Consider the following 16,521-nt stretch of genomic DNA (forward strand, 5'->3'; position numbering starts at 1 on the left):
CATCCTACCATGATAGAGTCATGTCAAAATTATATACAAAGACTTCCAGGAGCCAAATCTTGACATTTCTGCCTTTGTGAAGGCTTACACATTTCCAATTCAGGGATCCATGCTAGGGAACTATTTCAACATCACTTTCCATTATCTCATGCCTGCCACTGCCCCCAGGCTCCCATACCTCACTATCAGACAACCTGCACTGTCTCATGGAAACTAAAATATCTGTCTTGATTTTTGAGGCATAAAGGTAATGCCAAAGTTTGAAAGCATTGCACTTCAGATATGTGAATGACAGAAATTTAAACCCCCAATTCCTTCTCCTTGACTAGAGTCATTACAAACTCACTTGGGTGGCCAGCCTGTCTCTGCAGTAAGTAACTCTCCTCAGCTCCTTTCTCTGAATATTAACTAAACCTAGAGGATTAACAGGAGCAATCTTACAGCACTCAGTGAAAATTAGACAGTATCATGTCCATCTGCTGTCTAAGCTAGAGAGTTTAAGTTTCCCAAGGCAGCAATACAGCTGTCGTGGAACAGCAGAGATGCACAGGTCATGCCTGAAAAATCAGGTAAGTTCCCTTGACTGTATCTAGTTGAGTAATTTTTACAGATTTTGTTCAGAAGAGGAAACAAATTCCTCAGGCCAGAGTTACTTCTTTCACATTTCTTGTTGAAGTTGTTTTCTAATAAAGTCACTTTGTAGCATCTGAAGTTTTGAGTATTTCAGCTCAACTCTCATTACAACAATTTCAAGGAACTCTTGAAATACAGGATTGGCAGTTAAAGCATTTAAATATCAACAGGGGAATTCACAATTCACTACTTACACACTTGCTTTTCCAGTATGGGAACTGCAACATTCAGCTGACATTTTCCGTGACTTCCATTTCAGAAAGATCAACAAACAACACAGAAAGAACCAAAAGTGTGCAACACCAAGGGTGTGCAAAAGGAAAACAAAGCAGCTGGTACATGTGTAGAAAGTGCCTTTTTCTTCACCTCTCAAGAGGCCTAAAGAGCTTCAGCTGCAGGTATTTAAAATTCTCAGGGGTGGCAGAAGCTGAGTGGACATAGTTGCTATTGTGTAGATTATTTCAGAGGAGCTACAAATTGATATAAGTAACTGTGAGCTAACAGGACGTAGCTAATCCATAACCACTCTGATATTAGCATACATTACTTTACATTAATCACCTGGGGATAAAATGTCACAATATACTTCTATGGTTGTTTGTACATGATATTTACAATTACAGAATTAAAACCACCCTTTCAGTCAAACATACAGTGCACATTCAATTTTGTATCATCTCAAAGTGACAGTACAGACCCTGGAACATAACTTCCTTATTTCAATCACCTTTTCTTTACCCATATCTGAAATTTTTGTTAACTTTATATGATCATCAATTTAGGTAAAGTTCAGATGGCTAGCAAACACCCAATAAGTATTTTGCTACTGAACAAAACTTTAACATAGTCATTTATCCATTTTAAAGAATTGTGCTCTACATTTCTGCTGAAGCCATTTTCACATATTTACACATGATTCCAGCAGACATAACATCTCACTAAATACAGACAGTAAGAATTTAGAAGCAAGGAAAAGCCTTACTTCTAAATAATGCAGTCAAATAACCCATTAGTATCATTGAAACCCCAAGCTGTTTTCAACAGCTTACTGATAAGAGTCACTAGCTGCTCATCTTTTTGTTCGATGTATTACTCAGTTCTCTCAGCTCTGTCCAAATATTGCTGGAATGATAACATGCCAAAACAACACAAATCCATCATTAATTCTACTACTAATACAGCTACACTACATCAAGGATCTTTCATCTTCCAGGGTGATTCAGAATATGACTTTCTTATCTCACATGCACAATACAAGAGGGATTCCTTCCACAGAATCCCAATTCCACTCCATGTGTGACATTGCACTCAAGTTTCTCCAATGGTTAATTTTTTTCCATATTTAACATCTATTAATAAATACCCAAGGTTTTGTGAATAAAATCTTCTAATCTTATGTTTTTCTGCATAATTACCTATTTAGAATGTTTATTCCACTTCCATGATTCTCACTATTCTTAATATGCATATATGGATCACTGAATTAGAAACAAACTTGCAAATAACATATAAACAAGAATATTTGGAAAAATTGCATACAGCTAGCAATCAGAAGGAAAAAAAGACAAGACTAGAAATTCAAAAAGGAAGTTATAATCCCCAAATGAAAGGTTCTGGTCTGGTTGTTACTCTGAACTAGGATCAGAGGAAGAATATTGCTTAAGCTTATCTTCATATGAAAATAGCTACACATATTATAGGTTTAATCTCATTTAAATTAATATAATTTAACAGCTGCAAATAGTTTGGGGATATTTATTTCAATTTATTTTTCTTAAGTAGATTAGGACAGGCCTTGAAGTATATTTTGCACACGTACACTCCAAGCACATCATTAGCTAAAACAAGACCAACTGGCCACACTCTTCTAACATTCATGTTTCTGTTCCAATTTAACCAAAAGAGAGTGATATCTTTGGTGGAAAAAAAATGGAAAACTCAAAAAAATTATAGAGAAACACACAAGTAAAACTGAGCGGAAAAAAGCCCTATACTTTTTCTTGTGTGAGCTTAAAAAAAAAAAAAAAAAAAAAAAGTCAAAGAAAGTGAAATATAGACTAAAGTGAAACCTCAATTGGTCCAAATCCAAAACAGAAAGAAAACCCAGTCTTTAGTTTCACAGTGTTTGGTGTCACCCCACATTTTCAAGTCAGATAGAAACAATCAGATGGTTCATACATACAAGTACCAAATGTAAGAACACTCCTGTAGTGCTTGCCCTTTATGTTGAATCTTTAAGTTTAGCCTTCTCCATGAGCTAGTCAAACACAACTAGTAAACCTTTTCTGCATTTATCCATTGCTCTTAATCATTAATAACCCCAGACACTTGGAATTAAAGACTGGGGAAGGGGAGAAAGAGAGAAACAGGAAGGTAAAAGGAAATATCAATGTTACAGTTTCCTAGTAAACATATTCAGACTCAACCATAACCTATCATCTTAATCATTAAATTTCTCAAATGCCCTACAGAAATGTTTCTTTTTAGTACTTCTGTCAAAAACAGTAGGTTATTATCTTACATTCCCTAAACTGACAATGTTTACCTGCAACTGACCACTAGTTAGGCACGATCCACACAAAAATTAAATTAATATTTTAACATTGTACATTCGAGTCACTTACCAATGAGTCCACAAAGCCTTGAATTTGTTTACTCTCACATCAGGAGCAGCAGCATAACCAATTGAAAAACCAAGTGAAAGGTCATCAAACATTATTTTTACAGTAGTAAAAAATAAATATTTAACAAAAAATACTTGCTCAGGCTAAAAAGAAACACAATCTCAGCTTCAAACACAAGGTCAATTGGGAAAAAAAAAAATCAGAGTAATTCAAAGGACTGGTGGGGTAATCCAGGGTTTCAGTAGGCCCAGCATTAAGATCCAGAAACACTTAATGACATTACAACACCCAATTGTAACTAGAAGAGGAAAACAGAATCAGAGTCCCACAAATCACACAACCACAAAATGTCCTCAGTATTCCAGTGCTCTTGGTACATAAATCAATCCACAATGCAAATAAATTATTACGTGAGCCACATCCAGGAAATGTTCCCATCTGGTAAATGAAAGGATACAATTTTGGGGTTGTGTCTGTTTTCTGTTTGTTTGGGGTCGTTTATTTGTTTTGTTTTGTTTTTTGGTGAGGGTTGTTGTTTTTTTGGTTTTTTTTAAAGGAATCTTTTCTCTCATTACCTTCTATAAAAACAGTACAACAACAAAATCTAGGAGAAGCAGAAGCAAGACTATACAGCTGGTGTAAAAGGGATGTGTTATTCCTAGAAACAAACCAATCCACCCAGCAACAACATATCAAAGGAAAGAAGCTGATCATATCTGACACAGAAAAGAGGACTAATCACCTGTGTGACTCCCTGTACCATGGAAAGTTTCCAACTGATGTAATGAGGATAGGACCTCTGCATTCCAATACTCACGGGTTACTAGGTATTAGATATTTTGTGACATTAGAAATACATTAAAATTGTTTCAATTCCGATATTTTCTTCTTGGAAACAACATACCTGATCACACTTATCTTTGAAACTCCATTTTCTTAGCTTGAAAATATGGCAACTTAAAACTGCGTAAATATACCAAAACTGTGCAAAGGAAATTAGGTGAAATGAACTTTTTTGTGTCCTATTTTATTTCAAGTTAACTTGAGATCATATTTGCTTTTTCTCCTTATTGTTACTGTCAGCCTACAAGAGTCACATAATCATAATTCTTTCATTTTGGGCATTTAAAAGTTTGATTTTATCATAATTATAATTCAAGAGTAGAATTCAGTAGCAGAATTCAATGCACTGAAAAGCTTCAGCTTCAGCCTACTGCTGTATTTGTAAACCTTTTGTTGGTCCTGGCTGGACACCAGGTGCCCACAAAGACACTCTATTGCTCCCCTCTGAAACTGAACAGGGGAAAGAAAATGCAGCATAAGACTCAAGGGCCAAAATAAGGGCAGGGAGGGTTCACTCACTGACTGACATCATGGGCAAAAGAAACTCCACTTTGGTGGCAAGTTGTAAAATATTCCCTGTCAGAATCGGATCAGGATAATGAAGATTAAACCCAAATGTTAAAAACACTTTCCCCCCTTGATTAGGGGAAACTCACAGCTCATCACACATCACCTCTAATGCACCTTCCTCCTCAGGGGGAAGAAATCCTCACACTCTTCTCCCCTGAGGGAGAACTCCTCACACTCTTACCCTGTTCCACAGGAGACAGTCCTCTACCAACTTGTACAAGCTGAGTCTGTCCCACAGACTGCATTTCATGAGCTGCTCCAAATGTGCCCTGCAAGGTCACAGGCAAACCCAATCTGGGCCTTTGTGACAGAAAACCTGCTCCAGCATGGGCTCCTCTCCCTGAGCCCACAGATCCTGCCAGAAGCTTCACAGAGTCAGAGTCTCCTTCAAGCACCCACCTGCTCTGGCACAGGCTTCCTGCATGGGCTGCAGGTGGATATGTGCTCCATCATGGATCTCCAGGGGAGGCTGCTTCAGCAGGGGCTGCAGGGGAATCTCTGCCCTCCCCTTTCTTCACTGAGTTTGGACCTGCAGAGCTGCTGTCCTGCACACTAACATTTTCCCTTGCTGAATATGTTATCCCAGAGGTGCTGCCACCATCATTGATGGGCTCAGCCTTGGCCAGCAGTGGGACTATCTTTGAGCTGCCTGGCACTGGCTTCATCTGACATAAGTGAAATTTCTAGCAGCTTCACAAAGAGCCTGCCCTTGCATCCCCCCACTACTAAAATCCAGCCACGTGAACCCAATAAAACTTGTCTAAATTTTGCTTGCATATTTTTGCCTCTTTAGCAAACAAACACAGCTTTCATTGAGCTGAGTGAGAATGACAATTACTGGCTCAGTAGTGAACAGTATAAACACCGTCTGCTGCTTCTGAAAAGTACAGTTCACCTTCCACATACTTGCTTTCACAAAACAACTGAATGTTTTGAATGGAGATATGGAACAGAGGAAAACTAACAGTCAGTCACATTTTTACTTGAAAGTCTTAGCAGCCCTTGTGCTTTTCCAGTGAAAGCTACATGAGGGACTGAAAAGGAAAAACCTGACCATCGAAGGCACATACCTATGACTGTCCATCAACAGGGAAGTCAGACACTGCCTTTGGAATTATTGATGCATGCCCATATCACACAGCAAATTAACACCAAGGAAAAGGAGAACCAACACATGTGAATCTGCAGTTTCCAGGAATGGGAACTACAAATTACTCTCATTGCTTTTCTATGAGTTTTCTTTGCATTGTATAGAAGTATTTTTGGCAACTGTTTTCTACACCACAATCCTTTACCTCTCCTTGTATTTCTGTAAGTTTCCCTTTCATGCATATTTGCTTCAATGTAGACCTTTCACCAGTGTTTACTCTAAAGTAATTTTTGCTAGTTTTTTATACTGTTTCCAGACACTAGAGATCAATTTCTTGTCTCTTTCAGAGAAAGTATTTTTTCTTGAGTGATTTTTTCCATCTCTTTCCACAGAAAATATAAGACAATTTTATACAAAACAATGATCAGAAAAATAATACAAAGACATTTGAAATCCAGAAGTCCCCCTGCAAGCCTCTAGATTTCAATTTCCTTGAATTTCCCTCAGCAGCTTGAAGCCTAAGAGGACTCCAACCCTTGTTTTTCCTAACCTCTGCTTAAGAGACACTGCTAAACTGGCTTTACTCAGATGCTATCTGAGCTACTGGATGCATTCTGCAATAGATATTTTAGAACAATATTTACATAAATAAATAGTCCAGGGATCATTTGTCTTTCAAGAATCCTGGAAGTAAAAGACACCCAGCACTTCTTCATTGCACTCTCTTGTAATGGTCTTTTAGCATTTATTGCAGAATTTTCTTTAAAATTTCCTAGCTAACAAAGCCATACCACTATGCTAATAAAAAGAAGTACAAAGAGATACAACTTGAAAAAGAAAAGTAAAACTTTGACTGCTTGAAAACGGTATCTTTGACACTATGCAGAGGGCTCTCCAAGGCTCTCCAAGTTCTTTGACATGAGAAAGTTGCAGAGCTGTAGCCTTGCATGCCATTGCATTTTAAGTATTTATTTCCTCCCAATTATTATCAGCAAGGCAAACAGTCTGGCCAGGGTAACCACAGAAGGTCTGCTGGTTGATGGGGGCACTACAAGTGAAGAAACATAACACGCAAAAGAAGCAGCCTAGACATCTAGCAAAGCACCATGAAGAAGCCACCCATTTCATGAGGTGAAGGAAGAATGCACAAATCAATCTTTCCTCCCCAGGAAACCATCATGTACTTCCCAGGATGTCTGCCACAAGAACATTCTCCCCTCAGCACCTAGGGTCACATTGTTCATTTTTTTCTGTTTCTTTCATGGTTCCCCCTTCTTTTCTCTGCCCTGTATGTATGCAAGAGTCACAGGTTCCTGGGATACTCCCTTCAGACCTCTCTCCTACAAGCACTACCCCTCCTTTGACTACCCTCTGAATTTCCTTAATTTATGGTTTTATCATTCTTACCCTTCACCTGTCCTCATACTTTCTTCTCACACAACCTGTTTTCAGTGCAATCAACATCCTTAGAATGATAGCTCCCCCTAAAGATTTATAAGCTTTCACTACCTCAAAATCTATCACAGGTAATAACATCAATCATAGACTTACAGTGCCAGACCTTTCCATTTTTTCCAGTGTTCCTTGGGTATTTTACACTTCCACACCCCTCATGCCTCCTGGTTTTTGTGTGTGCATATATGTGTAACTTCCCTTGTGTGCCTGCTAGAAAGAGAGATGACAAGGTAAAATGCAAATACCAACCCACTTCAATGAAAAAGATGCTTCAACTGTAAAAAGCAGAGGTAAAGGAACATCTAATTCTGGCCTCATAAATTTGGATTATTTGCTGTCCAACTAATGCTGAAATCTACTTAGGGTTTTCCTGCACTTCATTGTCAGGGCACAATCCTACTTTGAGAGAAGATGCAGCAGTTGACATGAAAATATTATTCTCAGAGATAAAAATCTTCAGAATGTTCCACAGAATGATGTGCTTTTCCTGCAAGGAGACACAGTGTGCTGCAATTACTTTGTTCAAAGCACCTATGCACCTTTTTACAGCAACTGGAGATGATTAATAAGAGAATGCTGAAAATTTTCAAGTTCTGTTCATTCATGACAGTTTTGAGTATTTGCATTACTCCTCTTCTTTTTAAGAAGTTTGTTCCCTAATCCTTTGAATAGTTCTTACAATTGTGCTTATTACATATTGAGATTGAATTCTCCTACTAATTGCCTGCAGTGAAGTTCGAAAGGATTTGTTGCTATAGCAATACTTCATGTTGATTCAGAAATTATTGATAAAAGAAGTGGCAATTAGCACTATTAATTTTTACTAGAGAAACATGGCAAAGTGCTAACAGGCATCTGACTCAAAAAAAAAAAAAAAAAAGCAGTAAGATTTTGCATAGGTGACCAATACTGAGCTTGCAGCCAATGGATATTTCATGCTTCAGTACATGCAGCATGAATATTGCTGCCTTAATACCTCAAGACAGACTATGTCTCTGTTGTGTCCCAGCAATTCCCATAAGACCACCAGGATGTGTCTCCTTTCACACATAATGGAGCCCTGTGGGACAAGCTCCTTGTCCTTGTGGGACAAATATTAGGAAGGGGAATCGAATACTTTTCTCTACAGCTTTGACACTATTCTTCCAGTGTTTTGCAGGGAACCTTTCTTTGGCATTTTTAGTGAATGAAAGTATGCTGCTTCAAGATAATGACCTGCTTATTCTCATCCCTGATTAACAGCCACGAAGCAGACAAGTGTTTTCCAGGTCATACAAAACCAAAAGAGGTAATTAATTTTCTACACCAAGACTGATATTATCTCACCAAATTACTTGGTTTTGTGGTAGCCCAGGACCTTCTACAAGGTATTTAAAGTTTTGGTTTTTTTTAAAAAGGCTTGGCTTGTTATTTCAGCCCTATAAAGGAAATAGATTGCCTCTCTGTGACTTAGTGCAAGACTGAAGGAAATGAAATGCTTTGCTTCTTCAGTATGCATTTAGTGAGATTTTTTAATGTATGATTTGACAGCCTTAATAATGTATTTCCTGCTATTAGAATCCCACACAATTACTGAATTCAAATTTACTTATTTCATAATGAAATAATGGAGGCTTTTTATAAATCCTTGTGGATGATAGATAGCATTTTCCCCCTTCAAAACTGTCAGGTTTATTTCCTTTTGGTGCTACAGCTGATACCTCAGACCTTCATGCAGGAATGTTGGGAGGCTTTCTTAAAACCCATTAATCCTAGATGCTGGCAGGGTCTTCTCCTAATCATGAGAAGGACAGACAGGAATAATGGGCCTGCAGGACAATGCATGTTGTCATGACTTTACACACTTGATCTGAAAAGTTGTCCCTTCATACTTCACTTGGAGTCTTAAAGGCCCAAGAAGAGCCCTCTGCATCTGGCTCCAGTACACCTTGTGCTGTCAAATAAGGTAGTAATGGACAAAACGTTACACACAAACACAGCTAGAGCTCAGCAGGTAAACAATATTGTACAAAGCCCTGTGGCCAACCCCTGGCATCAAGACTAGATTGTTCTCTTTAACAGAAGAGATGTACACAAAGAGACATGTCCTAGTAACTTCAAACATCTTTCTTAATCACTTCCTTCCAAATTTCTGTTGTCTATGAACTTATTTGTAAGAGGCAAACTTTTGACTTCTTTTATTATGAACCTTTGTATGCCATAAATAACCTTCTTCCCATGGGAACGAAGGAGGAAAGATCATCAGCCAAATAAGGTGAGAGATTAACCTCTCACATCATCACACAGCCTTATTATCCAGAGAGGAAATAGAAAATTATAGAAATTTTAGAAATATATATCATTAAAGAGCACAAGCCTATCAACTTGTTGAATGTAACTAAGCAAGCCTGGAAGCCCCCAGTCACATTCACTACCCCTACAAGAACTGTCTACAAACTTTCAGAGCAGCCACAACCTCCTAGAGATCAAGCCCAGGCCTAATGCCCACAAGAGAGAACAGACAGCTTATCAGATCTTTGGTGTTCATGACACTCTGATACTGTGGCTAAAATGCTATATTGCACTGGGCTAAATGCACAAAACCTTGAATTTGCTTGCAGGAAATTGTTTTAAATTAAACAGGTTGGGTTTTTTCCTTACTTCATCTTTAAAAAGAAAATAGAGAAGGAAAGATAATGGCATTGACAAATATCTGCATTTTCAAATCATACCCAGGAAAAAACTTTCTGATAATCCATACTGAAGCTTTATTATTATTTCTCTGTAACTCTCTCCATCAAGATTAATTTAGAGAAGTATGAAACTACCTCTAGCTCTCATTGCAGCAACTGATTATTTATAATTTGTAATATAACTGACATCTTTTGTTCTTCCAACCATAGAAAGGACTTTGCCTTCAGTTTGCAAACATTTAATAAAGAAACTCACTTAAGTCTTCCCTCCTTTACTCTGACAGATGCCTCCGGCATGAAGCTAGATACTTAAAATATGCAAAGGGGTTAATCTCTCATTGTCACCTATTTCACAGTCAGTAATTTCAACATTTTACATTCACAAGAATGGATTCTCACTGAATCTCTTAGCCAGGCATGCATGGAGAAGGTTGTGTTCTGCTGGCACTCAACCAAGGCAAGAAATAGAAAATGTTGCAGCCTGCTCTTATCCTCCCTTAAAACAAAAATAAGACATAAACAACTCCTGAGCATGAAGTCTTAATCTAATCATGGCACACCAGGCTTATGCTAAATGTATTTATAATGTTTTGCACCCCAAGACCATCAGCAACATAGCCTGGTACATGCTGGAACACTGTTGGGTGAACTGGGAGGCACAATTTGTGCTGTAGAGGTGCAGGTGATGGACACTCTCCCAGCACCTCTGACAGTTTCACATGTTCAGCAACCAGGCAGCCCAGCAGAACTGATATTCAACAGAAAAGAGGTGCTGAGCAAAGTGACAGAGAAAGCATCAACACTGTTGAATGGATTTGTGAAACTTACAACTTTTGGTGTTACCAGGTTCCTCCTTTTTATTGCAAGTTCACAGACGCATTTAAACATCTGTTACAAATTCACAAACTATGGTACTTAAATGCAGATAAGGATAGTGAGATGGCATTGCATATCCTCCTCCACATAATCTTACAGATACTGCTCCTTATTTAAAAGCTTAATTATGTATTTTCACTAAATGAGAATCTGCCATTACAGTTAGGGATACCATTAATATTAGTAAACTCTTCCATCATATTTTGTACTAAACTAAGCAGCCATGCCATGTACATGCACTGAACAGAGCCTTCATTGCCTTCAGATATTGCATAGATTCTTTGTCTCCTCCTCAGAACACCATCTCCTCATAATGGCAAACAAGACGTAATACGATAATGAACAATATTAATTAAGGTCATCCAGATCACTTCAAACGTTTTCCTAGAGTCAAGCACCTTTTGCACCCCTTCCTTTTTGAGTCACATAACACTGCGTAAGCACAGTAATTGCTGGCACAAAGTACACAATTAGGCTGTCTGCTACGATGAAGACTAAGGGAGAATAGAAGATATGAACATAAGAACCATAACGCTGTAGCATTCATGTGGAAGAAATTTTCACATTAGTCATCACAAGATTTTCTTTACCATTTCAGGATTTGACCCTGAAAATATTCATAGCATTAAGTCTAAAATCCAAATACTAATTCAAGAAAGGGATGCTGGATAGTTTTAGAGCAGCAACTACAGTTTTACAATGAAGAATGTAGTTAAATGTGACAATTTTTTAGACCAGCTTACAAATTAACCAAGACATTTTACTCCTTAACACTATTACCTAGAACTGTAATTTAAGGCACCATTGAGCACCGTGTTTATGATGTTTCATATGGCCATGGCTGGTTTTCACTATGAAAATCTACCTCTGAGACTGCTGCTCTAAAATACATTAATAAGTTGTCAGATGCAGACTATATTACTATGAGTAAAAATGATTGTCTTTTTCAGTAACAGAAAGAAAAATGCACTGTACTTGACAATATACAGATACATGATATAAGGTATGCAATCAGCTCCCTCCAGAAAGTTACTATTCATCTACTTGAAAATGAGATGAATTTACACCACATGACATTTTCTGTAATAAATTAGGTTAGGTTCTATTTCTTTTGAATTAAACGTGAAAACATACAAAACTGAATTTCTGGCTTTGATGGCGAAGTGTATCTGGTATAAGAAGAGAACTTGCAACATGTTTTGAGATAGCTGCCAGTAAGTCAGAGGAATTTCATACTGGATTATCCCTGGAGCATTTAATCTCTTTGTTAATAAAATTCAGCAAAACTGCCACATCCAAAGTAGTCCAAGAGAATTGTTTTCAGTGTTTCAGCTGAAGTCAACAGATTCTTGTTCCCTTGTATTGCTGGAGTTATCCTGCTAACATGCACATGACACCAAAATAAAAGCACATTACTTTGAATGAGATTCAGCACTGGAAAATGTAGTCTTCATATTGCTCCACAGCACAATAATGTACACATAAAAGCTACTGGTAATAGCAGAACTATTAAAAAAACAAACAACTCAATGTATTTAAAAAAAAAAAAAAAAAAGAGAGAGAGAGCACAAAACACACAATATCAGAAAACCCTACAATACTTCTTCCACGCCATGGAAAATTGGTACTGTATGAGCAATGTGCTCGCTTCCAAGCTGAGGCACGTTTCTGAAAGCCATCAAACCAGGCTCTCATTCCGGAAAAATCAGCGTTCTCTACTGCAGATCTGGTCCAACACAAGTAAGCAAACCAAACACTGCCAGATTAAATAGAGGCAGACAAAATAAAATCAATATATCATTCATCAACTTTGAGGTGTATAGGCAGGTAAACAAGCAAACAAAAAGTAGAAACAATTGAGTCAATGAAGGATGCAAACACAAGAAAATATATCCCTTGGACAAAAACATTCTCAGGACAAATCTCGGCTTTTACTTGCTGTTTTTAAAGTTTCTCGACCTGTGTCAGCAATATTGAAGTTATAGTACTTCTGTCTGCGATTACTTCTATATATGGTCAGCGCAGATATTAGCCGGGATTTGCGTTTTTCCAAAGTAATCCCAGGCAATCAGAAGGCAGTTAATCAGTATGAAAACCCACATGAGCAGATCCATAGCCCTGCACACGAGTCCATTCGGGTTTCTCTGCCGCGACACTTACACAGCGAAGAGAACAGGGCTAGTTCTGGTTTTAAGTAAACACTTGGGCTCTGCTTCAGACGCTCCTGTGGGTGCGCTGGCAGCGCACACCCGACCCACCGATGCCTTCCCAAACTCCAGCCGCACGACAGCCCGCACCCCGGGGCGCAGTCCCGAGGAACCCCGCTGGGTCCAGGGCGGAGCGGGCACGGCACAGCGCCGGGGACAGCCGAGCACCTGCCCGGGGGAGGCCGCGCACCCGCGCTGCCCCAGCCCGACAGCCGGCGGCACGTCCAGCCCTGCCCGGGGCTCCGGGGCGAGCCGCCACACGACGGGACCGTGCGGCCGCGATCCCCGAGCGCGGCGAGCCCGGGGCGCCGGGCGGCCGCTGCCCGAGGGGCGCAGCGGGGCTGGGGAGCGGCCGCGGCTCCGAGCGCCCCGGAGCGGGGCAGCCCCGCCGCGGTGCGCGGAGCCCTCCGGCGGCCGCCGCCGCTGCCACAGCCTCGGCCCCCGCCCCGGCTGGACGGAGGGCTCTGCGGCTCCCAGCCGCTCGAAGCGGGGACCGTCCGCTCAACTTTCCCCGCGGCGAGCCCCGCCGGCCCGGGCTGCGCCGCACGCCGCTCCCCGCCGCTGACCGCCGCGCACGCTAGGGACGACAGACACACAAAAGCTCTTCAGACCCGCCCGAACCTGCGTTTCTCCTCCTTCCTACCTGCCCGGCTGCCGGCGACCCCAGCCCGCCCGCTCCGCGCCGAGCGCTCCGTGCGACGCCCAGGTGGTGTTAGGAGCGCGCTTCCCACGGGCGGCGCGCCCCCGGCGGCCGGAACATCCCCGCCGGGCGCCGCCGGGAGGAGGGCGCTGCGCTCCCGCCCGCCGCGCCGCCACCGCCGGCACCGCCGCACCTGTGCTCGGGCAGCGGCGCCGCCCCTCCAGTCCCGGCCCCTGGTGGGCGGGGGCGCGCCGGGGCCGCTCGGACCCTCCCCGTGCAGCCGCCGCTCCAGGGACACCCGCTCCGCCGCCCGCCGCTCATTGGCGCGGCCGCAGTGACCTCACGGCCCGCCCCGCCCGCCGACCCCGGCCCCCGCCTGCCCGCGGCCCCGCAGGTGCGAAGCTGGGCGGCCCCGACGGCTGGGACAGGCTGGGACTTTGCTGGGACCGGCCGGGCTGGCGGGACACTGCGGCGGGTGGCGGTGCGGGGACCAGCGGGAGGGAGCCCGCCCGCAGCCCCCGCCCCGGGAGCAGAGAGTCAAAGGCAGAGGGTTGCCAACCCTCCCTCGTCCTTGCCAACAACCTGCGAAGTAGCAAGGACTCGCAGAAGATGAGGTTATGTGGGAAAGCCTTCCCTCAGTCGCGATGGTTTCTTCTCTCTCTTTTTTTTTCTCTTTCCCCTCCCCCACGAATTTTTTAATCTACTTTTATTAGTTTTAATTGAGACGCGTGAGCAGCTATTGCTTGAAGATTGTGGTCCTGTTTGTGGAGAGCAAATAATTTTCTGTTGCATATTAAATGTGCCTCTTAATGAGACATCAACCAAATCACATATCCTCATATTGCTCTCTAATATATATTAATGCGATATTTATTCATTACTATCAAGTTTTTGAAAGGTCTGCTTAAAATATTCTCCCCTCTCAGCTAATCAGGGTATGCTACAAACTAATAGGAAGCCAAATAATTTATTAATATATGCTTATACTCCATTAAAACATGAAGAATGTAAGAAATCTGCATTTTAAAAGATCCTGTAGAAGTATGTGATAACTTACTGCATCAAATTGAGGTGTCTCACACTGCCATGTTTCTTCTGTTGTAAAAGATTAATAAATTTCACTTCAGATCCTTCAACACAAAGGGAGTTCAGCGTTTAGCAGTTGTTTTGGGAAGCGTTGCTGGCCGCCAAGTTGCTATAGCATAAGGGAGCAGGGTGTGTTCTGCTTGCCTGCTTGTGTATTTCTTGGCTAGGTGTAAGAGAAAAGTTACAAAGTACTGCTCCGGAGAACAGAAACAAAACAGCCGTGTATCCTTTCGAGGGCACCAATTCTCTATTCTTCTCATAAATAATATTGTTCGGATTATCTACTACCTTCAGAACAAAATTTTGAAAACGTGGGGTCCGTCCTTTAGCCTATGCATTCAGTGAGGAAGCACCTGCACCTTTTGTCCTTCCCCTGGGGTTTTCACAGGACATAGGATCCTTTGTGACGAGCAGTCACGACCAGAGCCTGTGAAAGAATATGTAAAATTCCAGGTATAAATTTTCAACACTTAGAAAAATTTTTAATTTGCTGGGTTTTAATTAATTCAATGGTAATTCATGACACTCTAAAAAATACCCGTGGGATGAAAAAGAAGAAAACGAAAACTACTTACATATGAAAAATGAAGATCTCTTGCTGTGCAGAGATCCCCCTGCTTTTGAGCTCTGGGTATGTTGCTTTACTGCCCGCCTATCTTTTCATTTTACCTTGCATCTCAAAATAGCACCAGAAAAAAGCTCTGTCTGGTGTAATAGGAAGCTGGGGGTTGAGAGCAGCTACGAGTTCTTCTCAGTCGTCCCAGGTGACCCTTACAGATTGTCCTTGGTGCTTCTGCACCTCAGCTTCTCCACGTGTTGGAGATGAGCTCACACGATGCACCACTGGCTTTTGGGATTATATTAGAAATAGTGCATTTATTATTGTGCCACTGAAGATGTGGCTGAAAATTCGACCATCTTTTCCCCTTTTGTCACTTGTGTTAGCTGTTAAATTTGTGTAAGGACTTGTCAGCTGTAAGCACACTAAAAATAGATAAGGTAATCTCAGGCTGAGATCTTTATAAGGCATAGACCATTCATAAGGGGGAGGAAAACCACTCCAAATAGTAAATTATGTTATTATTAGGCCAGTGTAGAAAAATGCATAGCTTTGTACCTACCACAACCTGATTAATTTCTGAGGTTGTGGAAGAACTCATCTGTGTGCACAATGAGAATGTATTTTAGAAAATACATCCATTTTGAGATTCAAAGCAAGCTGAGATCAGCTTGGCTTTGCATTTGCCATGTTTTAAGGCACATATCAATACTTTATAAATAAGGGCTCAGTTGCCTAGTACGATTGTATAACATAAATGTATTTAACCTTGAGTCATGCAAAGTGAGCCTTTGAAGCAAGTGTATACACACTAAAATCAATGATCCTAGAAAACCCGTATAGGACAATGTCTGTATAAAGAACTAAGTGTCAAGGCAGGCAATGAACTGGTTAGCCTAAGGTATGGGAGTAAATTTTGCAATGATATTGCTAAATAATATTCTTCACAGAAAATATCCATTGATTTTAACAAGATCTTTAGCTGAATAAAGACCAGAGCTTTAAACCTTCACAGTACATCTCCTAGGTATAATACAGATCTTTACATTCTATTCCTAAGAAGGAACAGAGGTAGAGATGAATTAGAAGGGTGTTGGGGTTTTGGTAGGTTTTTTGTTTGTTTGTTTTTTGGGGGTTTTTGTTTGTTTGTTTTGTTTGGTTGGTTGGTTGGTTGGTTTAGTTGGTTTGGTGTTTCTTTAACTAGGAAATCTCACTTGGGTTTTTTTGTTGGAATTTTTGGGGTGGGGGTGGTTCTTTTTGTTTTTA

General features: G+C 41.0%; 1 protein-coding gene across 2 annotated transcripts in view; it reads right to left on the reverse strand.

Moving 5' to 3' along the window:
• Positions 1 to 13,807, reverse strand: part of CHRM3 (cholinergic receptor muscarinic 3) — a 251,418-nt gene extending 237,611 nt beyond the window's left edge. For both annotated transcript variants that reach the window (XM_079297860.1, XM_079297859.1), the window contains exon 1: positions 13,614 to 13,807. The gene's annotated coding sequence lies outside the window, so the exon portion shown is untranslated. The remainder of the gene's footprint in view (positions 1 to 13,613) is intronic.
• Positions 13,808 to 16,521: the final 2,714 nt, after the last annotated feature.

The sequence above is a fragment of the Erithacus rubecula genome, assembly GCF_903797595.1.
Source record: "Erithacus rubecula genome assembly, chromosome: 2".
In the NCBI taxonomy this organism is placed as follows: domain Eukaryota; kingdom Metazoa; phylum Chordata; class Aves; order Passeriformes; family Muscicapidae; genus Erithacus; species Erithacus rubecula.